General features: G+C 44.0%; 1 protein-coding gene across 1 annotated transcript in view; it reads left to right on the forward strand.

Annotated features, from left to right (window-relative positions):
* Positions 1-26,318, forward strand: part of ankrd50 (ankyrin repeat domain 50) — a 184,082-nt gene that overhangs the window by 37,253 nt on the left and 120,511 nt on the right. The gene's annotated exons all lie outside the window — the stretch shown is intronic.

A 26,318-nucleotide genomic window follows, 5' to 3' on the forward strand; every position in this document is an offset into this window, starting at 1 on the left:
GTCTTGTTGCCAATGTCAATTTGCACATCCAGCAATTTGTGGCACAATTAGAGCTGAAGGGTGAAAGGCAGGTTGCAAAATGCCTGTTCCATCAAATTCCGGTCCATTGTTAGTAAAAAGAGTTTATACTTACCATATCAACTTGAATTGAAAGCTGATCCCTGATTTTTTGTTGTGCAGTGACTGTTGTATCACGTGAGTTTGCACCTAATAATTCCCGAAACGTCCAACTCACAATTTCAGCCATACCATGGAAGTTAGATTCATTTGTGTTCCAACTAGGAGCGAAAAATTTACAGGCAAATTTTCCCTAGCATATCTACCATGCAACTAAAGTAGCGCAGGCTTTCAAACAGGTCTCAGGAGGGAGATTAAGCTTCGGTTGTACAGGGCACTAGTGAGAACACATTTGGAGTACAGTGTACAGTATTGGTCACCTTATTTACGGAAGAATGTAAATGCGTTGGAAGCAGTTCAGAGAAAATTTACCAGACTAACACCTGGAATGGGTGGGTTGTCTTATGAGGAAAGGTTGGAAAGGCCAAGCTTGCATACGCTGGAGTTTAGAAGAGTAAGAGGCGACTTGATTTAAACATATAATATCCTGAGGGGCCTTGATAGGGTGGATGTAGAGAGGATATTTCCTCTTGTAGAAAAATCTAGAACTAGGGGTCACTTTAAAAATAAAGGGTCACATATCTAAAACAGATGAGGTGAAATTATTTCACTCAGAGGGTCGTGAGTCTTTGGAACTCTCTCCCTGAAAAGGCGGTGGAAGCAGAGTCTTTGAATATTTTTAAGGCAGAGGTGGATAGATTCTTGGCAAGGGGCTGATAGGTTATCAGGTGTAGATGGGAATCAGATTTCAGGTTACTATTAGATCAGCCATGATCTTGTTAAATGACGGAGCAGGCTCAAGGGGCTGAATGGCCTACTCCTGCTCCTTGTTTGTATGTAGGTCTGTCATTTATAAGGATTAGTATTGTGTAGAACTGAAGGAAGGAGAAAGGAGTAATAGGGAGCAGTAAAATATAAGTAGTGTTTGTATATTGCCTAGGAAAAAATATGTACATTGTGTTTAAGAACTTGAGACTGACCACTCACAAAACACAAGTTTATTTAATGAAGGTAAATGCGAGGTACAGAATTAATGCAGCATGGAGCTGATGGAAGAGACTCAAATTATGTAAAAGAACGCAATGTTTCAAAGAAGAAATTTCTTAAGCATTATGGGTAATGTATTGTCACCAATTGCATTGTTTTTCTGCTAAAGGCACACTGATATTAGGGAGGTAACTTGTCTTCACAATGGCCCTGACTTTTGCAGAGTCATAGAGATTCCACAGACCTTCAAAAACACTGGGTGGGACCCAGATTTGGAAGTCCTACCCCCATTTCTACCAGATCCCATTTTTGATGGTAAGGGAAAAGGGCAGGGTGTGACTCACGCATGAGGGAAACTCAAACTCAGTAGGGCCATTTGAACTTAGTGCTAAGTTCAAACAGATCCCATTTTTGTTGCAGCGAGTGCCTTAACCCGCAGTGTGGGACTCACTAATTTTTAGAGTAGAGATAAATGCTTGTGGAGGGCAGATAAGGTCTGTGAAGTTGTTTAGATCCCTAGCCCTTTTTAAATTTAAAAAAAGCCTGCCTGTGTCAGTGAGGATTGGAAAATTCTGTTCTAGCTGTTACAATAGCTGTTTGTTGACATTTAGCCAAGGGCTATTATTCTCATTATTAATAATTTGCTGCTTTCCACAACCTATAATTTAACTCTGTGGGGGGTCTCCCAAGTTCACAATGTTATGATCCCAGCTGAGGTTACCCCTGGACGAGCCTGATTCCAGAGTGGAACCCAGCTTTATAGATCCGAACTTTTAATTTGTTTGTTTAGATACGTGGAGTGTAGCTACTGAACAGAGTCACAGAAGTCAGCCGATGAACTTTTTAACAAAAGAATAAAATGTTTATTTAACAAGAAAAGATGAACTATATTACAATATCTCTTCACCCACAACTATACCTTAACAGATATATATATATATACAGATTTGTAAGGATAATACAAGTTACAAAGCTATCTTATACTCTAATGTTCACAGTAAGTACACAGTCCATGTAAACCTATGGTGACCTGTGATCAGACATACCACACACTGAAACTAAGTGACAGGTGCCACCTCAACCAGATGTTACGGATCTCTCATCAATTCCCATAGACACTTATTGCACCATGAGCTAATCGGTCTCACTGAACTTTGTCTTTCACACAAGGGTTTCCAATCTCCACTCTCCAAGAACTTGCTTTGGAATCTTCTCCCAAACCGACGCTTTCTCTCAGACTCCTTCTGCAAGGATTCACCTCTAGGGATTCAAGCTCTCCTTCTGATGTTCCTCTCCGCTGGGTCACCACATACATTCAAGCTGTCTTCCACACGCTGTCTCTCACCAACTCAGCAATCAACAGCACCACTGCTTCAAATGTCCATAGCAAAGAGTTACAGACTTTCAGTTGTCTCTTTGGATCTTCTGGCCTCTTGCAAGCTGTTCTTGCTTTAAATCTGCTTCTGCAGCTTTTGCCTCTTTAAATCTGAATCTTGGAGCCTTTCTCTCTGCCCCTCACTCTTAACTTCACTTAACAGGACCTTTTCCAGGTTCTGTCCTTCCTTTGACTAGAAGGTCTGCTTGGGACTTTCTCTTGTTCCATTCCCCTGGATTTTGGGGTCTTTCTTTAGCTTGGGACTGGCTTTCTGTTCCCTTTGCTCCAGTCTCCCCTGGCAACTGCTTCCAAAACCAACTGAACTCGAAAACAGCTACCAAATTAAACTGCTGTTTCTAGCTTCTTCTGTGTGTGTCTGTGGGAGGGACCTGCCTCCTTGGACCCCTGTTGATAGGCAGCAGCCCGGTTTCTCTACTCTTGTTTCTTTTTAACCTAGCTACAACAGTCAAAAACTCTCATTAGAAATGCAGGCACCTTTTAAAGTGAAACTAAAACTCAATTTGATCTTTTCTTAACGTACAGATACAGAAATACAAATCAAACTTAAACATTAAAGCTAAAACTCATACCTAACACCCACAAATACAAATGTAACTTACTTAATCTATCTCCATTTTCCAACAACAGTTTTATTGATAGCTCAAAGAGGTTATTAACAGGTTAGCTGTCTTTGTGAGTTATGAATACAAGTCTGGTATTTTCCAAGGGATAAAGTACTTGAAGGGATTTAAAAGTTTTGAATGGGCTTTCATGAATGGGGATTTTTTTTTACTTTAGTAAAGGCTGTACTAGATATTTAGACCTTTATTGTATTTCATCTCAGCGTGACTCCTGAAGTCTGCCCATGGTGGACACTGGGTGAGTTGGCATGGAAGGTGTAAGAGCAAAGGGTGGTAGCTGGGGACATGGTTTGACTTGAGTTGACATGGGGGCATGGAGGTGACATGGAGAGTGGGTGGGGTTGTGAGGGCTAGAGAGTCTAAAATTTAAGGAAACAACAAGGACAAAATTCCAGAGAACTGAAGTGGGCCTTTTAAACAGCCTGCCTCAGGCACTTCACAGCCCTTGTGACCACCTCTGATCTGCGTCCAGGGGCGGCAGGCCCAACTCCATCCCGCACCCGCCCTTCTGGAGTGAATGTTGTATCTGACGGCGCACTTTCTCCCGAGGTGGGTGTGGCATGCCAGGAAATTTCCTGACTCGTGCTACCTGCCTTGAGAGCGAAGATCCGGTCTTATGTCTTTGTTTCAGTTGGTTTTAAAACATCACATTCGATAACAGCTAAGAAATCTAAAAACAGGCATTTTGGCTTAGGATACAAGGCCTCCACAGAAATTAATATACAAATACTTTGATTGCAGAGTTGCTAAGGGCAAGGTAGGTACTACAAGAATGGCTAGTGTAATCCAATCAAGGTGTCTGCTCTTGTTTTGATCCAGAGGATCAATTGAGTTAAAGGTACTTTGAACAAGATATCAATGGGGCATAAGATCATAAGACGTAGGAGAAGAAGTATGCCATTCGGCCCATCGGGCCTGCTCCACCATTCAATGAGATCATGGCTGATCTGATAATCCTTAACTCCACCTTCCTGCCTTTTCCCCATAACCCTTGATTGCCTTACTGATTAAAAATCTGTTTATTTCAGCCTTGAATATACTTAACCACCCAGCCTCTACAGCCCTCTGTGGTAAAGAATTCTACAGGTTCACTACCCTCTGAGAGAAGAAGTTTCTTCTCATCCCTGGTTTAATTGGGCGACCTCTTACTCTGAGATTATGCCCTCTGGTCCTAGACTCTCCCACAAGGGGAACAACCTCTCAGCATCTACCTGTCAAGCCCCCTAAGAATCTTATATGTTTCAATAAGGTCGCCTCTCATTCACCTAAATTCCAATGAGTACAGGGCCAACCTACTCAATTTTTCCTCATAAGAAAATCCCTCCATACCCGGGATCAACCTAGTGAACCTTCTCTGGACTCCATCCAATGCCAGTATATCTTTCCTTAGTTAAGGGGACCAAAACTGTTCACAGTATTCTAGATATATTCTAACTAGTGCCTTATATAGTTTTAGCAAGACTTCCCTATTTTTATACTCCATTCCCTTTGAAATAAAGGCTAACATTCCATTTTCCTTCCCAATTACCTGTGGAACTTGTATGCTAGCTTTTTGTGATTCATGCACGAGGACTCCCAAATCCCTCTGTGCTATAGCTTTCTGCAGTCTTTCTCCATTTAAATAATATTCAGCTCCTCTATTCTTCCTGCCAAAATGCATAACCTCACATTTTCCCACATTACATTCCTTCTGCCAATTTTTTCCCACTCACTTAACCTGACTATATCCCTCTGTAGATTCTTTGTGTCATCCTCACCACTTGCCTTCCCACCTATTTTTGTGTCATCCGCAAACTTGGCGATAGTACATTTACTCCCCTCATCTAAGTCATTAATATATATTGTAAATAATTGAGGCCCCAGCACTGATCCCTGTGGCACTCTACTAGTTACAGGTTGCCATCCTTAAAATAATGCCCTTATCCCAACTCTGTCTTCTTGTAGTTAGCCAATCCTCTATGCATGCTAATATTCTACCCTCAACACCATGGGCTTTTATCTTATTAAGTTGCCTTATGTGCGGTACCTTATCGAATGCCCTTTGGAAATCCAAATATATTACATCTACTGGCTCCCCTTTATCTATCCTGCTTGTTACCTCCTCAAAGAATTCTAATAAACTTGTCAGGCATAATTTCCCTTTCATGAAGCCATGTTGACTCTGCTTGATTATATTATGCATTTCTAAATGCCCTGCTATTATATCCTTTATAATAGACTCTAACATTTTCCCAATGACAGATGTTAAGCTAACTGGCCTATAGTTACCTGTTTTTGTCTCCCTTTTTGAATAAGGGCGTTACATTGGCAGTTTTCCAATCTTCTGGGACTTTTCCAGAATCTAAGGATTCTTGAAAGATTACTATCAGTGCATCCATTATTTGTGTAGCTACTTCCTTTAATATCCTAGGATGTAACCCATCGGGTCCAGGTGACTTATCAGCCTTTACCCCCATTAGTTCCCTTAGTACTTTTTCTCTATTGATTGTTGTTGTATTTATTTCTACCCCTCCTTTTGCCCCTTGATTATTTAGTATTTTTGGAATGCTATTAGTGTCCTCTACCGCGCAGACTGATGCAAAGTATTTATTCAACTCCTCTGCCAATTCCTGGTTCCCCATTATTATTTCCCCAGCCTCATTCTCTAAGGGGCCCTTGTTCACTTTGGCCTCTCTCTCCTTTTTATGTAATTAAAGAAGCTCTTACTGTCCATTTTTAAGTTACTTGCTAGTTTACCCTCAAAGTTTATTTTCTTCCTCTTTATTTTTGTTTGGTCATCTTTTGTTGGTTTTTAAATCTTTCCCAATTCTCTGGCTTACCACTAATCTTTGCCACATTGTATGTTTTTTCTTTCAATTTGATACTATCCTTAACTTCCTTGATTAACCATGGTTGGTTTATCCCCTTCCTCGAATCTTCCTGACTGGGATATATCTTTATTGAAAGTCATGAACTATTTTCTTAAACGTCTGCCATTGTCATCAATTGTCTTTTCTGCTAAACTCCTTTCCCAATCCACTCCAGCCAAAGCTGCCCTCATTCGTTTGTAATTGCAAAGGCATGCCTCAAACGGTCTCAAACGCTCAGTTTGCATTGATTGCTACAGGTTATCGTAGTCATGCCATTGTGTTTATAGCATGTGAAAATTGTTGACATTGTTCAAGTAGTTTTATTTGAACCTGTGATATCTGCTGCTGTGCAATGGAAAATGGATTTAGCAGTATAAATGTCAGGACTCTTGGCTTATAAATACTGAATTGCAGAATCCAAATGAACAGAACAATATGAGTATAGCTTCTGTCTCGTAAATTTGCCTCCAAAGTAGGGCCTGGTCTTCTAAAGAATTTTATTAATACACAATAAACACACTGGCTGGAAGTTGTATTTTATTTAGATGCGAGAAGAGAGGAGAGTACGCAGCTGCTTTGGCATGTATTGGTGTAAATCTTGAATTTTTTTTTCTCTGACACCAGTGCCTGGAATTCACACTGCACAATAAATGGAACAGCATCTTGAGCACTAAGATCCAACAGAATCATTCTAAGTAGAACCAGTTTGATATAATCCGACAAGAGGTAAAAATAATGAATGTGAAGCTTATATGACTTGTTTTAGCAGAAAACCCCTTCTGTTGTGGTAGACAGAAATTAGAGAATCCTGCTATTAGATACATTTTTCAAAAAAACGTTACGACCTGAATCTTGTGTTCCGAGGTTGGGCGCGTGCCCAACCCGAACACACGTAAAATTGCGTGCAAAGATGTCAGGCATGCGTCCCAATGTCATCGTGCACGTGTGCAATATTGAGGTCGGCGGGCGCGCGCAGGAGTTGGAGCAGCACCCGACGACAATTAAAGGGCCAATTAAGGTCATTAAAAGGTGTACTGACCACTATTTTACATTGCCCATGCGAGTTTTAGCTCGTCGCACGGGCAAAACGGGTGGGTGGAATTCACATTTTAATCATTTCCTCATCCACGGGCGGGATAAAAGGCCCCCGGAGCAGCAGCAGTTTCTCTGTCATTACCAGTTCTTTGCTGTGTGAGTACAGAGTTGTCCCAGAGTTTCTTGGCAACTCGTTTGATCATCAAACCTGCCTTTCAGCATCTCAGGTCCTCATCTTCCCTGGAAGGTTCCTCTGAGTATTGCAGCACAGTGCTCCTTTATTTTCAAGGCACTGCTCCTCTGCATCCCATCTAATGGGGATAGCGTATTCTGCCGGTGGAACCTCCTCTGAAGAGGAAGAGAGGGGCAAGAGGGAGAGGAGGCCAGGTGGGCGCGGGTAGCGTCCCAGGGACAGACCTTTAAGAGGGGAGGCATGGGCTCAGTTGGTGCAGGGCCAATAGGGAGGCCAAGGCGGGAGGGCACACGAAGGCTGCACTACCCAGTGTTTCGAGTGCTCAGGCAGCGCTCCAACTACCTCCAGATGTCCAAGGTCTAGTGCCGCAGTAGACTCCGCCTCTCCAGGGGCACAGTGACAGCAATATGTCACATGATAGGTCTGGAACTCACCTCCAACTGCATGCATACGCCCTATTCTGATGACTTTGAAGTACACAGTGACCCTCAACTTCTATGCCTCCGGTTCTTTTCAGGGTTCAGTGGGGGATCTGTGCGGCATTTCTCAATCAGCTACACGCAGTTGTGTCAAGCTTGTGACTAATGCTATCTTTAGACATGTCTGTTCGTTCATCCTCTTCTGGACAAACAAGGTGAGCCAGGCGGAGAGAGCACGAGGCTTTGTTATGATGGCTGGGTTCCCCCTTGTCCAAGGTGGACTAGATGGCACTCACGTGGCCATCAAGGTACCAGCAGGTGAGCCTAGAGCTTTCGTAAACAGAAAGGGGTTCCACTCAGTGAATGTTCAGATCATCTGTGATCACAGGACACAGATTCTCCAAGTTTGTGTCCATTACCCTGGTTCACATGATGCTTACATCTTGCGGCACTCACAGGTACCAAGGCTGTTTGTGGCTCCTGCATGAGTGGATGGATGGCTCCTGGGTGACAAGGGCTATCCTTTGAAGAGGTGGCTGATGACCCCACTCCGTCACCCAAGAACTGAGGCTGAGGAGAGATGCAGCAGGAGTCATGCCTCCACAAAGGCGGTAGTGGAGAGGACCATTGGGCTGCTGAAGATGCGCTTTAGATGCCTGGACCGGTCAGGGGGAGCATTGCAGTATCCTCCAGAGCGTGTCTCCCTCATAGTTGTCACATGCTGCGCCATGCACAACCTGGCTCTGGCAAGGGGGGAATCCACTGGAGGCTGAGAAAAGCGAGGCAGCTCCAGAGGCCATGCAGGTTGACTCAAGCGTTGGCTCAGAGGAAGAGCCTGGGGAGGTGCAGGGTGAAGACGTTGAGGCAGAGGACAGGAACCCTCATGGAGGCGGGGATGCTTTGATGCAGCGAACCTTCTGCTAGGCATCCAAGGCTTCATTGCCTCATCAAGCCAATGACACTGTCTCTTTTGCTAACAATCAATAAATGAGAACCCAACCCAGTACACCAGCATCACACACGGCATACTTTTACAAGCCTTTGCTGCATCAGGCACCTATTCGTACCATCCAGCCAACTCAGTCTATTTAAGTCAAATAAATGTTTATGTTACTTCACACGAACAAACAAAGAACAAACAAAGTGCCCATCCCTAACACAAGAGTCAAAATAATTAACGCAAAAAATGTCACCCGTGATGCGCCCCTGCTGTGCTCAAGGTGCCTTCAACTTACGTCTGTGGGTGCTGCATCTTGATGCCCCCCCTTGCTGCATTGGAGCTTCAGTGGGCCCTCTGGCTTTGACAGTTCATTTTCTGATGAGAGGAGCCCATTATATTTCCAGTACCCACTTCCGCTTCCGGCCGCACCGACTTTGGGTGCACTCCGAGGGTAAAATTCAGGCCTATATATAGATGATAACTTTATCATGTTAAAATTGCTGTATTTAAAACTAGTTTCCATGATGAATCATCAAAATCTGTGTAAACAAAGATGTTCACTGGATTATCTGAAGTAAACAAATGCCTTGATCAATAATGCCAAAGATGGTTTTATTACACATTGAAATTGAGAAAGGTAGACAGGAGGGGTGTTGTGGGATTTTTCTTTAACTTTTTTATACTCTTCAAGATGAGGGATGTAATCTGTACACCTGGAATAACAGATTACAGAATTGTGCTAGATTTTTAAGTTTCACTTTTCCCATGTCTAATGTCTAATTTCAAATGTCTAATCTGTACCCTACAAGGTCCATATCCTCCTGGAGAAATGCAAATTTGTCCATTTCACGTACCATATAGACAGACAGGTTTGTCTCTCTCTCAGAATGAGACTTGTTAATTTATGTTAAATTATGGGTGGTTTTGTTTTGTGCGTTGAAGATTAACGGGACCAGGATTGACAAAATCAAAATTCACCACATACTTGGTACTATTGGATAATTTGACTTTTTTTCTGGGCAAAAAGAGATTTCAGAATAAGAAGGATAGAGAAAATAGAGAAAGGAAGCTTTCTTCCATTAGCCTAAGCTTCATTTCAGTCACTGGTCTCGGAAGTGAAATATGTTACCCGACCACAGTACTCTTTCTTGTTGGCGATAGATGGTTGTGTTAAATTTTAATTAAGTTCATCCATTCCCACCAGTCATCTCTTTTCCGAAGGCACTGATTCTTTGCCGAACTGTTCAAGAGTCAAAGACCTTCCTCCAGGCCTTGCCAAAATTGTCATTGTTCCCATGTATATCTTGACAGCCATTGTCAGCAAGCTACTTTATGGCAGAGCCATGACAGCTGAGCTACCTGCCCCCTTTTTTTTGTTGGTTCATTGGATGTGGGCACTGCTGGCATAACCAATATTTATTGCCCATCCCTAATTGTCCTTGAACTGCTGCAGTTGTGTCATGTAGATACACCCACAGCGTCATTAGGTACAGAATTTCAGGATTTTGACCAGGTGACCATGAAAAAGTGGTGATATACTTCCAAGCCAGGGTGATGTTTGACTTGGAGGGGAACTTGCCATGGACTTGCTGCCCTTGTTCTTCTAGGTGGTCATGGTTACAGGTTTGAAAGTCGCTTGTAGTATCCACATGCATACTCCCAAAAGGAAAGATAATTAACGAGTATGCATCTGTTAGTTTTCGTCATCCCATCTTTCCTAACATGGGGCACTGTGACCAAGTTTATTGTACTTAGATTTGGCTAGTTTGAGCAAAGTTAGCATGAAGAAGATCAAACCTGGCACTTTACTGCTTGGCTCACTCACTGAATCATCAAGAACTATTAAACGTTTTAAGGGCATATTATCAGTTAATATATTTCACTGACCTGTGTTTAATTCAAAACATAAATCAACGTATGATTAATGCAGTTGATACGGAAAGGATGCAGTACTGAATGGGAATGTTTTGTTAATTTAGATGCTGGTTCATAGAATACTGCTTATATTACAGTGTACTGTTTTTCATTTGGAAAGGATCAAATAAGTCCTTGACAGCTGGATTGCATTGTAACATTGAGCCACTTGAGTGCCAGGCAATGGCCATCTCCAGCAAGAGAGAGAATCCAACCATCTCCCCATGACATTCAATGGCATTACCATTGATAAATTTCCCACTATCATCATCTGGGGGGTTATCATTGGCCAGAAGCATAACTGGGTCAGCTGTATATATACTGTAGCTACAAGAGCATGTCAGAGGCTGGGAATTCTATGGTGAGTAACTCACCTCCTGACTCCCCAAAGCCTGTCTACTATCTACAAGGCACAGGTCAGGAGTGTGATGGAATACCCCCCACTTGCCTGGGTGAGTGTGGATCCAACAACACTCAAGAAGCTCAACACCATCCAGGACAAAGCAGCCTGCTTGATCAGCACCCCATCCACCACCTTTAATATTCACTGCCTCCACCACCAATGCACAGTGGCAGTAGTGCATGTCATATACAAGATGCACTGCAGCAACCCAGCAAGTCTCCTTTGAATGCATCTTCCAAACCCATAATCTCTACCATCTAGAAGGAGAAGGGCAGCAGACACATGGAACACCATTACCTTCGAGCTCCCCTCCAAGCCGTACATCACCCTGACTTGGAACTATATCGATGTTCCTTCGCTGTCACTGGGTTGAAATCCTGGAATTCCCTTCCTAACAGCACCGTTGGTGTATCTACACTCCATGGACTACATGGTTCAAGAAGGTGGCTTACCACCATCATCTCAAGAGCAATTAGGGATGGGCAACAAATGCTGGCCTTGCCAATGATGCCCACATCCCATGAAAGAATAAAAACAATTACTTCAATGTTATCACAGAATCACACAGTGCAGAAGAGGCCCTTCGGCCCATCGAGTCTGTACCGATATATGTTAATTGTTCTGGAACAGAAATGGATTGTAGTGGAAGCCTAAATAAGTTGATCGTTTCATTTTTTAATTCTATGATGACAATGCTTTTATCACTGGAAAAACAAGAAATTAACGTTTCCTGGAATGGAAAAGCTTTTTGTCTCTGTGTAGGTTGGCTTCTTTTACAAAGTATATTTTCCTACACTGTCACCTCTTCTACCTCCCCATGTATTTTTTATAGTGGAATTCGACACACAAAACCATCAGTAATACAAGGCCTAGACATGTAAAGGCCAGAACAAAAACAAAACAGAAATACCTGGAAAAACTCAGCAGGTCTGGCAGCATCGGTGGAGAAGAGCAGTGAAGCTCAACGCAAACTGGAGGAACAGCACCTCATCTTCCAACTAGGCACTTTACAGCCTTCCGGACTGAATATTGAGTTCAACAATTTTAGATCATGAACTCTCTCCTCCATCCCCACCCCCTTTCCGATCCCCCTTTTTTCCAATAATTTAGATAGATTTTTCTTTTCCCACCTATTTCCATTATTTTTAAATGTATTTCCATCCATTGTTTTATCCCTACCTTTTAGCATTTTTAGTATTCCTTCACCCCACCCCACCCCCACTCGAGCTATCTGTACCTTGTTTGTCCTGCTTTCTACCCTTAATTAGCACATTCCTTCAGATAATATCACCACCTTCAACACCTCTTTGTCCTTTTGTCTGTAACATCTTTTGATTATCTCCACCTATCACTGGCCCTTTACCTAGCTCTTCTTGTCCCAACACCCCCCCCCCCCCTCCGCCTTTAAACCAGCTTATATTTCACCCCTTTCCTACTTTTACTTAGTTCTGTTGAAGGGTTATGAGGACTCGAAACGTCAACTGTGCTCTTCTCCACCAATACTGCCAGACCTGCTGAGTTTTTCCAGGGATTTCTGTTTTTGTTTTTGTTTTGGATTTCCAGCATCCACAGTTCTTTGCTTTTATCTCTATGTAAAGGCCAGATTTCTATTGTTTTCTATATAGGAACTTATTAATATTGCTGAAAAAAAAGACATATCAAAGCTTTTCATCTTGCATTCATCAGGACACTTTGCAAGAATACCAATATAAAGGGAAAACAATAATTTATACAATATGTGAAGAGAGTGCTGATTGGTTGGCAAGTGGATTCTGATTAGTAGAGGCATTGCCATGGAGAATGCACCAGTGATGGTGGCTGACAGTCAACTGCCAAGCATTGTTTGAGATTTAAACCAGGCAGCTTGACCCTGATTGTTTAAGACATTGTCCTGAGGAATGAGTCAGCGAATCAGTGCAATGTGTGTACCTGTCTCAGCTAAACAAAATAAGTGACAGCTTTGTAACATTGCCTGCCCAACCCCTTTTCCATTAAAATCTATATCCCACAAATTCAATTTCTGCAGTATCCTTGTTGGTTTCCCATAATCCACCTACCATAATACAATAAATTCCAACATGTCTTAAACTCAATAGCCTGTATCCTTTACTGCATTCACATCTGGTTACCCATCAAATTTGTAAATACCATCACCCATGTAGATTTCTACAATTGGTTTTCAGTTCCCCCATTGCAGTAAATTTAAATTACTTATTTTCTTTAAACCTCTCTATGGTCTAATGCATTCTACCTCCATAACCTCCACCAGTCCTGCAGGGTCTGAAACAAACAGGATGAACGTTGTATACTATTTGGTTCAGCGGAGGATGCAGCCAAAAGAATGAAGTCAGTGATAAGGAAGTGGAACAAGGCAGGGACTGAAAACAATAGATTAAATCTTAGCAATATTCAGGCTGCCAACATAAAGATAATGATGGGATTGAGAAAATAGGAAGCAAGGTGGAATTGGGTGTCATCAGTTAATTTTTCGAAGCTGACCCATGCCAGTGCCTGATATTACCACTGGACAGATGAGAAAAAGGATATATCCTTGTGGGGCTCTGCAGTTGACTGTTCTGTGCGAGGAGAACCATTGTTGGAGATACATAGGTTGCATTTTGAACTAGTAGGAATACAGCCAAATGTGGGCCACCCTAAAGGTTCTAGACCATAGAAGAGAGATGATGAGGTATCGTATTCAATACTGTCCAAGATAGTCAATTTTTTAAATCATAGAATTGTAGAACCTTACAGCACAGAACTCTGCACTCTTTGCCTCACCATTGGTAACAGAGATTTTGAGCCTACTCCCAACCTAAACCCTTCCACCTTTTTTCTACTCCCACTCAAAATGAGGGTTTTGAAAAGGTATTTAGCATTGGTCTTTCAATCACTAATACCTCCTTCCATGTTGCAACATCTGTTCTCGTTCTATCCCTGTTACATTTCCTTACAAAGTGCCTTGGGAAATTTTTTACTCCAGGAATATTCTATAAATGCAGGTTGGTTAAAAGCATCAGCAATGAATCATCCCAGATTTGCATAAAGTGCAATAGTGAGCGGGAAAAAGAACGTTTTACCGTCCGGCAGCTTTTCATGTTGTATCTTCCCAATCCTGCCTCATTAATCATGCATTCCCAGGAAACACGTTGTTTCGCTGGTGGGCGGCCTCCGATTTGCCCACCACGCTGTCACCTCATCGTTTCCTCACACCGGGCACCATATGTAAAGTGCAGCCGCGCGCACACACCTCAGTGCATCCAACCCAGGACCGCTACACAGAAGACATGGCTCCGAAAGGCAAGAAGACTGCAGCCCCCCCAATCCAGTGATGCATCCCTTGGAAGCCTTTTGGACACTGTTGGAGCCAGCCGCGATGTCCTCTACCCCAACTCTGGCTGCAGGAGGCCCATTAGTGTCACCACCCTGGCTTGGGAAGCAGTGGCAGAGGTTGTTAGTGCCAACACTGCACAGAAGAGATTGGCCATCCAGTACAGAAAATGGATGAATGATCTCATCCGTGCTGCCAGGGTAAGGCAACCATCTCATCACCCCAAACTCTCACACTCACAAGCCCATCACACATTCACTGGCATCTCACTTACTGCCAGCTCAAAGGACATCACCGCTCGCTCTCTCTCTCTCTCTTTCACACATCTTCACCTGACCTCGCCTCCTCTGGAGACTGCCTCCTCGGCTCTCCCCCTCTTAAGGCCATTTGCACAGATCAGCATGTGTCCCCACACAGATCTTGGGATACCCCCCTTCCCCAGTAATGCCCTAGCTCTGCATTCTCTCCCATTGCCTGAGGCTAATTCTCCTCCTTCCCCAAGCAAGCCATAGCCCTGCAGCCATTGAAAAGCCACCCTGTCATTACGGCTGGTCTCGTAGGTAGAGACCAGCACATGAGCCCCCCCTAAAAGTGATGTGGTGCTGCCTGCGAAGCCTGGCACTGATGACCGCAAGTGCTGCCCGAAGCAAGGTAGGCAAGCAAACCTGGAAGTCTCGAGTGAAGTGCAGCTCGCCAAGTGCACGTCACTTCTGTTCAATTGTGAAACATGTCAGCGTGGGCTTGGATGATCCATCGTGGGTGATGATTCCTCTAAGCTGTGCTTATAATGATATGCAGATGGATTACAATGAAGTTCCTGACGTGCGGCAGAGGGAAACGTGGCCTGCCATTGGCGGACAGAGCGGATGATTGCAAGTGTGTTTCACAATGGCTTGAAATCGATGTTTGGCCTTACCACCGTATTGTCCACTCGCGCCCACCATGACGCCCGCCACCAATGGGAGCAGACGATTTCGCCCAAAGCAATGAAATTGCTATCAATATTTTCTGAAGTTCATTTTGGCTGTAACCTTAAGTTTCTTGGCATTGTATCTAAAATTGAAATAACACTTAGATTTTATTAATATATGTATAAGAAAATGCTTATACTTATAGTAGTTGCATTTTTTATTTAAATTGTGCTTACAAAGTACTTACAGCACATAAACCAGGCCATTTGACCTAACAGGCCTACGTTGATGTTTATGCTTGACAAAAGCCTCCTTCATCTAATCCCATTGATATATCCTTCTATTCCCTTCTCCTTCATTTGGTTGTCTGGCTTCTCTTAAATGCAGCTGTGTTATTCAGCTCAACTACTCCTTGAAGTAGAGACCCTAACTACTTTCTGAGTAAAGAAGTGTCTCTTTAATCCATGTTGAATTTATTAATGACTTTATGATATTTATGACCATGAGTTCTGGTCTCACCATCAAGTGTAAATATCTTCTCTACATATACTTTATCCAATTATTTCATAAGCTTAAAAGCCTCTATCAGGTAACCCCTCAGTCTTCTCTATAGAGAAAAGAAAATCAGCCTGCTCAATCTTTCCTGATGGGCAAATTTCTCAGTTTTTGGATAATTTGAGTTTTTTTTTTCTCACTTTCTCGAGTGCCAATTGCTTAAAAATAATTTCCACCAGAGATGTGCATCACCCTGAACAACTTAGAGCTTGTCTAAGGTCTTCCAGGTGTAATCATGAACCTTATGAAGAGATTCAACCAGATAACCAACTAACTTTATCTGTGTTAATAACTCCCAGAAGATTTACAGATTGTAGCAGATTTGCTATTCACTGAACGTGCTAAAATGTGTGATTTCCTGAACCCCACCATTTTCTTCCAGCAGTGGAAACACGGTAATAGCACGATGGTCAAGTTGATAATCGTTGGAAAGACAGAAAATAGCCATAACTTAATTTTGTATAAAAGCATCAAAACAAAGGAAAAAGCATGAGCTTTACAACGTTGATGTCTCTCTGCTGAAAAAGCAATGTAAGGAGTTCAGTTAGCATATGGAGCATGCGCGACAAATAAGTCATTGTAATATTTTGTGACAAATGAAACCTTGCAATGTTGTAGCTATTGAATTGTTATATTTTGTAATATACTTTAAATGAATCGGAATAGCTGTTGAATGTAGCATTCAAGTTTGAAGGAGGTTCTGAATAAAACATGTTTCTTCAAGTGGGTGGCTGGAATATGACTAAATGTTATCATAAGACTAAGCACAGATATTTGGTAAAGAAATCAAATTAATTGAGTGTTTTCATAAACTTTAGATTTCAATATGTAATCCATCATGTGAACCTGAAGAAATGTTTGTGAATCAAAAGTCAGAGAGAACCATGGGGGAGAATTTTCTCCCCGTCGTGCGGGCTGGGCGGGAGCGAGCGCAGGCAGGCGTGCGCGATTGGCTGCGCGCTTCCATTTTACGTGGGCGGGCCAATTAAGGCCCGCCCAGCGTGACGCTCACCTGGAAGCACTGAGCACTCCCTGTGCGGGCGGGGGGAGGAGGGAGAATCGGGGCCTGTGCTCTTTTGCGCATGTGCGTGAAAGAGCGCAGAAATCTCCCTGAAGCACGGAGCTGCCTCAGGGAGTTTAATTTCATTGTGAAAACCTGAAAAAAAAATTTGAAAAAATTAATCGGACATGTCCCCTCATGTGACACTGTCACATGAGCTGAGACATGTCTATGAATTTTATTAAAAATTTCTATTAAAGTTATAAAACCTTCATGATACCTCATCCCGCCCATGGATGAGGTTCCATGAAAAATGTGAAGGCCGCCTGGGCTCTTAGCCTGCCTGCCAACCTTAAGGTTGGACGGGCAGCCCGGAGAATCAGTTTAATTAGTTAATTAATGGCCTTAATAGGCCTTTGATAGTTCGGCAGGCATGCAGCCGACTCCGCTGCGCGCCCGCCGAACTGAGGATTGGAATGACACGCGGTAACATCGGGATGCACGCCCGACATCACCGCGCATCATTTTACGTGTCGGTGAGCAGAACCCATCCCCGTATGCCGACCAGAAGATTCAGGTCTTGATATTTTATTGAAAGGTTTACTTAATTTCTCATGGATCAGATTAACAAATGTACCATATTCACTATATTAAAGCTGTGACTTCGGACCTTAACTGGTAGACAAGAGCCTATTGCATTACATTTCAAATGAATTGCACAATGCCTAATTTACGTTCATCTGGAAAATTGCATTCTATCAGCAAAGCTTTGCTTTGAGACAACTTACTGTGTTGTGATGGTATTTTCATCTCTTAAGTTATTAAATTATTCTTGCACTCATCTATTCACTGTGTGATTATGAGTGATTATTAATGTGCACATTGAAATGTAGGGGACAGAATCAGAAATTACTGAATTTTGTTCTGAAAAGGGGAACCACTGAAACAACCTTCTTTCTTCTCTGGATGCTGATTGGTCTGTATATTTGTTTTTCATATCACATCTCCAGCATTCACAGGTTTTTCTTATGTCTCTCATGGAAAATTTCCCATGCTGTTGTTGTTTGGCTATATGAAAGACTTACTTCCAGATTTGGGGAGAATGGCTCACGAGAATTTAATTCTAGAGTTTTGATACAATTCCTTGAGCCTGGGGTAGACTTTGTTACAGCATTACTCATGGATACAATGCACATGTTCATTATCGGGTGAAATTATAAATTTTATGTATTTCAAATTTATTTATTATATGGATTCCTTAAATTCAGCCAATAATTAAGTTAGCACATGAACAGAAATATCTTTGTTAGTAAATTCATTCAGTGACAATTCATTAAATTTAGTCAGCATGATTAATTATGGTTGCTTAATTATAAAATCCAATCAACGGTGCACAGAAAATAATAACCATGAACTGAAGTTTGGTCTGTCCACCGCAACCCACAATGATTCATGTCTCCACACTCCTAATCCACATTCAGTAACAACCACTTACATCCGTATGGTTCTTTTTAACCATTAAAATATCCCATGATGCTTTACAGATGGGTGTTGGGAAGAGACAACAAAGGGGAAATTAGATGACAATGTGGAAGACTTAGTTGAACAGAAGTTTTGAAAAAATAATTACTGGTGTTAAGAGAATTTAAGAAGAGGGGGCAGAATCGTCCCAGATTTACACTAAGTGTGATAGCGGGCGGGTAAAACGATGTTTTACCCGCCGGCCCCAATGGCGGCTTTTCACGCCATATCATCCCAAACCCGCCACGTTAGTTATGCATTCCTGGGAAACACGCTATTTCCATTCAGCTGTCACCCCATCACCTCACCGCTTCATCACGCCGGGTGCCACATTTAAACTGCAGCCGTGCGCGCACATCTCAGTGCTTCAAGGTTTAATGACACGTCACTGGAACGCCTTTTGGACGCCATGGAGGCCCGCCGTGGTTTCCTCTATCCCCGCTCTGTCCGCAGGACAGGTAGCGGCATCACCAATCCAGCATGGCAGATGGTGGCAGCGGTGGTCAGTGCCAATGTCCCGCGAAAGAGGACAGCCACCCAGTGCCACTACAGGATGAATGGTCTCATCCGTTCCTCCAGAGTAACTCACTCATCTCATCACTCTCAACTCTCACACTCACAAACCCATCACACACCCACAGAGATCTCACACTTCAAGGGACAACACCACTAACTCACACACATCCTCACATCTCCATCAGGCTCGTATCCTCTTGAACTCACGTCCTTATCCTGTCCATGGCTTTGCTCACCACACAAACATTCCATGCAGTGCCATGTGTCCTGCTCACACTCTCACCATTTGTTTCCCTGCAGAAGAAGCTGGCTCATATCAGCAGGGAGAGGTCCCAGACTGGGGGTGGAGTGGCCCACATTAGGCCCCTAACTCACTTTGAGGAGTGTGCCATCGGGCTGAATGGTGAGGGCATGGAACCAGCCTGCGCCGACGGTGAGGTCGGTGGTGAACGCCCACCTGAGGATCCTGGACCACATCACCTCTCCCTCAATGCAACTGTGAGTGCTCAGAGTTCTGCTTTTGACTCTGCTGCCATGCCCTATTAACTCTACTTTGGTTCACAGGGAGCTCTGCCAAGGGACTGACAACCTTGGCCAGCCAGTCCCTCAGCTCTATCCAGCACCTCATCTGCAGCCAAGAGGACACCTCCTCCAGTGAAGGAATGGAAATAAGCAGCCCGGCTGACCCGTCACAGTGCTTGCTCACACCCTCCACCAGTGCAGAGACACATGCCTCGGTGGGACCTAGATCTAGAGCAGGCTCGGGTTCACAATCTGGTGGTCACCGCATGGACACGTATCAGCAGCAGGAGGAGGCAGGTGCGACTGACCTCTCCGGCACTTGGAGGCCTGCCGGGGAGGAGGCATCTGCAAGGTTCGAGTCAGATGACGAGCCACTGGATTTGGCCTTCCAACTCATCCTAGAGAGTCAGCAGAAGGCGGGGGAACATCACGCAGAGTTGTTGGAAGCCTTTAACAGAGTGACACATGAGTCAGAGGAGTACATCCGCCTGCTCTCTAATGCAGTGGTGCCCACATGTGCATGTATGGAGGTCTCCATGGGGAGGATGGTGGACACCATGGAGACCCTGGTCCAGCAAAGTGCAAAGACCGTTACATCTTCCTCCAAGCTTTACTCCTTCCCCCTACCCGACTCCTTCCTCCACTCTTACTTCTTCCTCTACCCGTACTCTTGCTCTCCACACTCCTTCCTCCCCCCGGACTCCCTCCCCTCTCCACACTCCTCCCTCACCCTAGACTCCCTCCACTCTCCACACTCCTTCCTCCCCTAGAGCCTCTCCCTTCTCTGCACTCCTTCCTCCCCCTGGGATCCCTCCCCTCTCCGCATTCCATCCTCCCCCTGGGCTCCCTCCCCTCTCCACACTCCTTCCTCTCTCTGCACTCCGTCCATAACAGCTTCCTGCCTCCTTACACCTAGCTCCCCAGTTGCTGTCTTCACTCCTGTTACCCCCTTCTCCACTTGTACTCCCTCCCCCCACTCCCAACCTCACCCCCAACACCTTCATTCCCCAACTCCCAACCTCACCCCTTCTCAACATCTCTTCCTCTCCCAGCCAATCCTAACCTTCCTCACCCACCCCCTCAACCATCATCCGTTGTAAGATCAACGGTGACCATCCAACTTCCGTGAGCTGCTTCGCAGCAAAGCCATGTCCATGAGAACCCACACAGCATGCCATGGACGTTCCTCCAGTGCGTCGTTGCTGTCAGGCTCCAGCATCTTCCGCTCCTTGGAAATCCATGATGTGAGCAAGGCCCTAGCGAGTAAGACACGACTTCTGTACATCACACTTGTCAAGACGTGTTCTGCACCGATGTGTTTTCCTGCAGACGTGGACGGACGATCCAACAAGGTGGGGTCAGGGGAGTGCCGATTCCGGCGGGTTGGCCTTTTAATAATATGCTGTTGTATTACAATGAGGTTCCCAACGTCCGATGGCGGGGAACGTGGCCTACCATTGGTGGGCTGGGCGTATGATCGCAAACTGGTTTCACACCGTCGTGAAACTGATTGCGCCATACTTTCCGCTCAGGCTACCGAACACACCCAATGCTAGCGGATACAGAAAATCCCTATACAACTGAAAAGTGGAAAGAAGAACAAATATAAGACCAAAATTAGAGGACCAGTACAGCTGCAAGAGATTGTAGAACTGCAGGAGCATGAAGAGCAACAATGGTCAAAAGCATAGAGGGATATATGGTAAAAGATCTTAAATGTAATGCACTGGGAGAAAGGATGCGACATTGAGGATGAAGTAATAGAAACATGAGACTTTGTGCAGGACAGGACCTGGGCAGCTGATATTCAAGCCTATTGCTGTTTATAAAAGGTGAATGGGTAACCACTGAGATGGGCAGTGGAATAATTGCGTGGAAGGCATGTAGCAGGCTTTCATTGTGTGACCCTAAGAGCAGGTTTTTTTCCATGGCCTTCGAAACCCTGAAGTCAGGACTAAATGTGGACCCTGAGCCTGCGCTTGGTACCAGGCATAGCAGGGAAGCTAGTTTCTCTGAGGTGGCATCCTAGTTGGCTGGAGTGCGGTGTGGAAACACGGAGGGGTGGGATGGTGGTATATTTGAAATTGAGCCTGAGTGGCCAAACTGGTTGGCTCCTTTAATCAATCATAAGGGAAACCCTGCAGTGTTTAGGTTAAAAATAAGGGGTCTCCCATTTAAGATGGAGATGAGGAGAGATGGAGGGTCGTGAGTCTGTGGAATTCTGTTCTCCAGCAAGCGGTGGAGGCACAATCATTGAATATTTGTAAGGCTGAGTTAGATTCTTGATTGACAGAGGAGTCCAAGGGTATAGAGGGTAGGAAGGAAAGTGGAGTTCAGGCCACAATCAGATCAGCCATGATCTCATTGAATGGCAGAGCAGGCTTGAGGGGCCAAATGGCCCACTGCTACTCCTAATTCGTATGTTCATAAATGCTTTTGTTGCCGGTGGCACCTTTTCTGGGGAGCTTCCAGCTCCGTTGGCCCTGCTCCCATCTCCCCTCTCGCCCCTCATCCTGCTTCAGGGAGACAGCCTCCATCGAGATGATAACCTCCCCATATGGCGGGGGAGGGGGAAGCTGCTCCACTGCTGGCAAAATGCCAGTGAGTGCAAATAATTGACCCTAATTGTGGTCTTGATTACTTCAATTGTCTTCTCGCTTCCATTGAGCAAGCAGCCAACCGTCCCTGGAAGCTTTCGCCTCCAGCAAGAATACATCAGGGAGCTGTCTAGACCCGGCTCCCCACTATTTTTCCTGCTCTATCTCCTGCCTCCTAGCCCACCACTCAAGGGCTTGGAAAATTCTGCCCTAAGACTCATCAGCTGAAGGATCCAAATTCCTGGAGTTGTTGGGTAAGTTTGTACCTAAACTTGGTAGTATTTTTTTCATGCATTAAACAATTTATAGTTATTGTACATAGGGTACACAGGGTGGTTGACCAATATGTTCGCAAAGTCTTTGGAAGATATTAGGGATGTAATTGGATCCTTTTACTGCAAATGGAAATGTTTCACGTTTATGAAGCGCACTGTGTATGACAGTTGAATATTTTAAGTATTTGGCTCAAATTTCACACTCCCGTAACTAACCTTTCATGTTTTGTGGTATATGCACACACAACTCTTCGCCGTAAGCATTTTCTCATCAACTTTACAGATTAAAATGTTTAATATGGGGATATAACGTGGTTGATTTAATCCATACACAATGTTTTGGTTTCAGTCCCCCAAGCCTGAGACACCAAAGTTGGAAGTAACAATTCTGTTTGGCTTCTTTCCCACAGTGGTTTCAGTTTGTATCGTAGGCAGATTTAGAGACATGCAGTGGAGTAATTTTTCATCTGTCTGCCATTTTGGACATGTTTTCATTTGTGGAAATGTGAATACCTGAGATCCACTAATGAAGCACAGATTCCTGAACTATTTCCATAATGCGTGTTGCTGGTGAGCACTGAGTATTTAATCACACACAAGATGCTGCAACTGTTCCTTTTAAATTAGTGGATTTCTGATTTTTCCTAGTTAGGACTGGACAAACTATATGCAATGCGTGGGTTCACTTGAACGTGTAGATATAGAAAGTAAATGAATGTTCATGTTATCCTTAGCATTTAAGCTAGAAACAAGACTGGAGTGAGACTTGGATATATTTAATTTTTTTAAAATTAAATGCTCATTTATGAATAACGGATAGTATACATCTTCTCCTCCTGCAGACTTTGAAACTGACTGCAAGTAATGCTTTAATACACAGATACTCCACTCATACATGAATAAACTAATCGGTTCCTGATAAATAAAGTACATTTATACATGGATGAGATCAATTCATAAATGTATTCATTCAGTAAGTCTATATACTTAAGGAGGTAGCAATATGTCAATTGTATTTAAATGTATTTTTGTTATGGAAAAATGAATAAAACATCCTTGTGATGTTTCAGATACATCAGCAGTAATGTTTGAAAATATTTAGATTTTGCACATAAAATGATGGATGTCAGTGCTGGGGAATGGAGCACATGAATTGCACCCAGTATCAACATTCCACATTCCCATGTTGGATCCATCACCAGCAGATAAAGAGTAAAGCTCCCTCTGCTCTGCTCAAAAGAGGCCCAACCTCCATCTCAGTAAGACATCCTCATACAAATTGGTGACATTTTCATTTCCAACATGGCTTGCATCCGTTTAGAGGGAGGCAGTGGCATAGTGGTATTGTCACTGGACTAGTAATCCAGAGACCCAGGGTAATGATTTGGGGACCCAAGTTTGAATCCCACCATGGCAGATGGTGGAATTTGAATTCAATCAATAAAATTTGGAATTAAAGTCTAAGGATGATCATGAAACCATTGTTGATTGTCGTAACTAATGTCCTTTAGAGAAGGAGATTTGCTGTGTGCCTGCAGATCCACAGCAGTGTGGTTGACTCATAAATGCCCTCTGAAATGGTCTAGCAAGCCGTTCAGTTGTATCAAACCGCAACAAAATCAAACAGGAATGAAACCGGACAGATTACCTGGCATTGACCTAGACACTGGAAATGACATTGGCAAGCTCAACCCTGTTGACCCTGTGGTGCCCTCTTTACTAACATCTGGAGGCTTGTGTCAAAATTTGGAGAGCCATCTCATAGACTAGTCAAGCAACAGCCTGATATAGTTATCCTTACAGAATCATACCTTACAGATAAATTCCCAGACTCCTCCATCACCATCTCTAGTTACATCCTGTCCCACTGGCTGGGCAGACCCACCAGAAGTGCGGCACAATGGTATGCAGTCAGGAGGAAGTTGCCCTGGGAGTCCTTAGCATCGACTCCAGACCCCATGAAGTCTCATGGCATCAGGTCAAACATAGGTAAGGAAACCTCCTGCTAATTACCACATACCGCCCCCTCCCCCTGCCTCTCCTGCCCCATCCCAATCAACTGATGAATCAGTACTCTTCCATGTTGAACAGCATTGAGGGTGGCAAGGGTGCAGAATGGACTCTGGGTGGGGGATTTCAATGCCCCTCACCAAGAGTGGCTGGTTAGTACCACTACAGACCGAGCTGGCTGAATCCTAAAGGACATAGCTGCTAGATTGTGTCTGCGGCAGCTGGTGAGGAAACCAACATACTTGACCTCATCCTCACCAGATGCATCTGTCCATGACAGCATCGGCAAAAATGATCACTGCACAGTCCTTGTGGAGACAAAGTCCTTCCTTCATACTTTTCATCATGTTGTTTGGCACTTCCGCCATGTCCTGTACACAAAAAGCAGGACAAATCCAACCTGACCAATTACCACCCCATCAGTCTACTCTCAATCATCAGTAAAGTGATGGAAGGGGTCATCAACAGTGCTATCAAGCAGCACTTGCTTAATAACTGCTCAATGACGGTCAGTTTGGGTTCCACTGGTGTCACTCAGCTCTTGACCTTATCACAGACTTGGTTCAAAAATGGACAAAAGAGCTGAACTCCAGAGGTGAGGTGAGAGTGACTGCCCTTGACATCAAGGCTGCATTTGACCGAGTGTGGCATCAAGGAGCCCTAGCAAAACTGGTGTCATTGGGAATCAGGGGGAAAATTTTCCGCTAGGTGGAGCCATACTTAGCACAAAGGAAGATGGTCATGGTTGTTGGAGTCAATCATCTGAGTTCCAGGACATCACTGCAGGTGTTCCTCAGGATAGTGTCCTAGGCTCAACCATTTACAGCTGCTTCATCAATGTCCTTCCTTCCATTATAAGGTCAGATGTGGGGATGTTCACTGATCATTGCACAATGTTCAGCACCATTCATGACTTCCCAGATACTGAAGCAGTCTGTGACAAATGCAGCAGGAACTGGACAACATCCACGCGCGGGTTGACTAGTGGCAAGTAACATTCATGCCACACAAGTGCCAGGCAATGACCATCTCCGCCAAGAGAGAATCTAACCATTGCCCCTTGACGTTCAATGGAATTACCATTGTTGAATTCCTCACTATCAATACCCTGAGGATTACCATTGACCAGAAACTGGACTAGCTATATAAACACTGTGGCTACAAGGGCAGGTCAGCGGTTAGGAATCCCGCAGTGAATAATTCATGTCCTGACTTCCCAAAGCCTGTCCACCATCTACAAGGCACAAGTCAGGAGTGTGATGGAATACTCTCCACTTGCTTGGATGAGTGCAGCTCCAACAGCAGCCAAGAAGCTTGACACCATCCTCGACAAAGCAGCCTGCTTGATTGGCACACCATCAACAAACATTTATTCCTACCACCACCAACGCACAGTGGCAGTAGTTTGTACCATCTACAAGATGCACTGTAGGAATTCACCAGGGCTCCTTAGACAGCACCTTCCAAACCCATGACCACTACCATCTAGAAGGACAAGGGCAACAGACACTTGGGAACACCACCACCTGGAAGCCCCCCTCCAAGCCACACACCTTGATTTGGAACAATATCACCATTCCTTCACTGTTGTTGGGTCAAAATCCTGGAACTCCCTCCCTAACAGCACTGTGGGTGTACCTACACCACAGGGACTGCAGTGGTTCAAGAACGCAGCACACCACCGCCTTCTCAAGGGCAATTAGGGATGGTCGATAAATGCTGGCCTAGCCAGCGATGCCCACATCCCATGAATGAATAAAAAAATGTAGTTAAATTGAAAATAGAGAAGATCATTTTTTTTGTAGAACCAATACCAGCAGACTTATTTCGTCCCTTTAGTCTGGACTGAATTTGACACTGGTTCCAAAGACTAAAGCTCACCAACTGCACTGTCCTTTTGTTGTTTTCACATAATGTAACTCTTTCAGTTCAGTGTTCTTAATGGCTTGGGAAATACAGTTGTGCGGACTAATGACATTCTTTGTTCACAATAACTACTAACTACTGCACATACATAAATAGAAAAGCAATCATTTCATGTAAAATCACAATTTCTACTTAGAATTTTGTGTACCACAGGTACTGCTTGTGCAGAAAGAAGTTTCAAAGTAGTTTATAATTGAGGAGGGAATAACGCAGTGAATAAGTAGTAATGTCAATGTTAGAACAGGTATAATAAAGGATTTTAAGCTTTTTGGAAGTCAGGA

The sequence above is a fragment of the Cetorhinus maximus genome, chromosome 1 (genome assembly GCF_964194155.1).
Source record: "Cetorhinus maximus chromosome 1, sCetMax3.hap1.1, whole genome shotgun sequence".
Taxonomy (NCBI): Eukaryota; Metazoa; Chordata; class Chondrichthyes; order Lamniformes; family Cetorhinidae; genus Cetorhinus; species Cetorhinus maximus.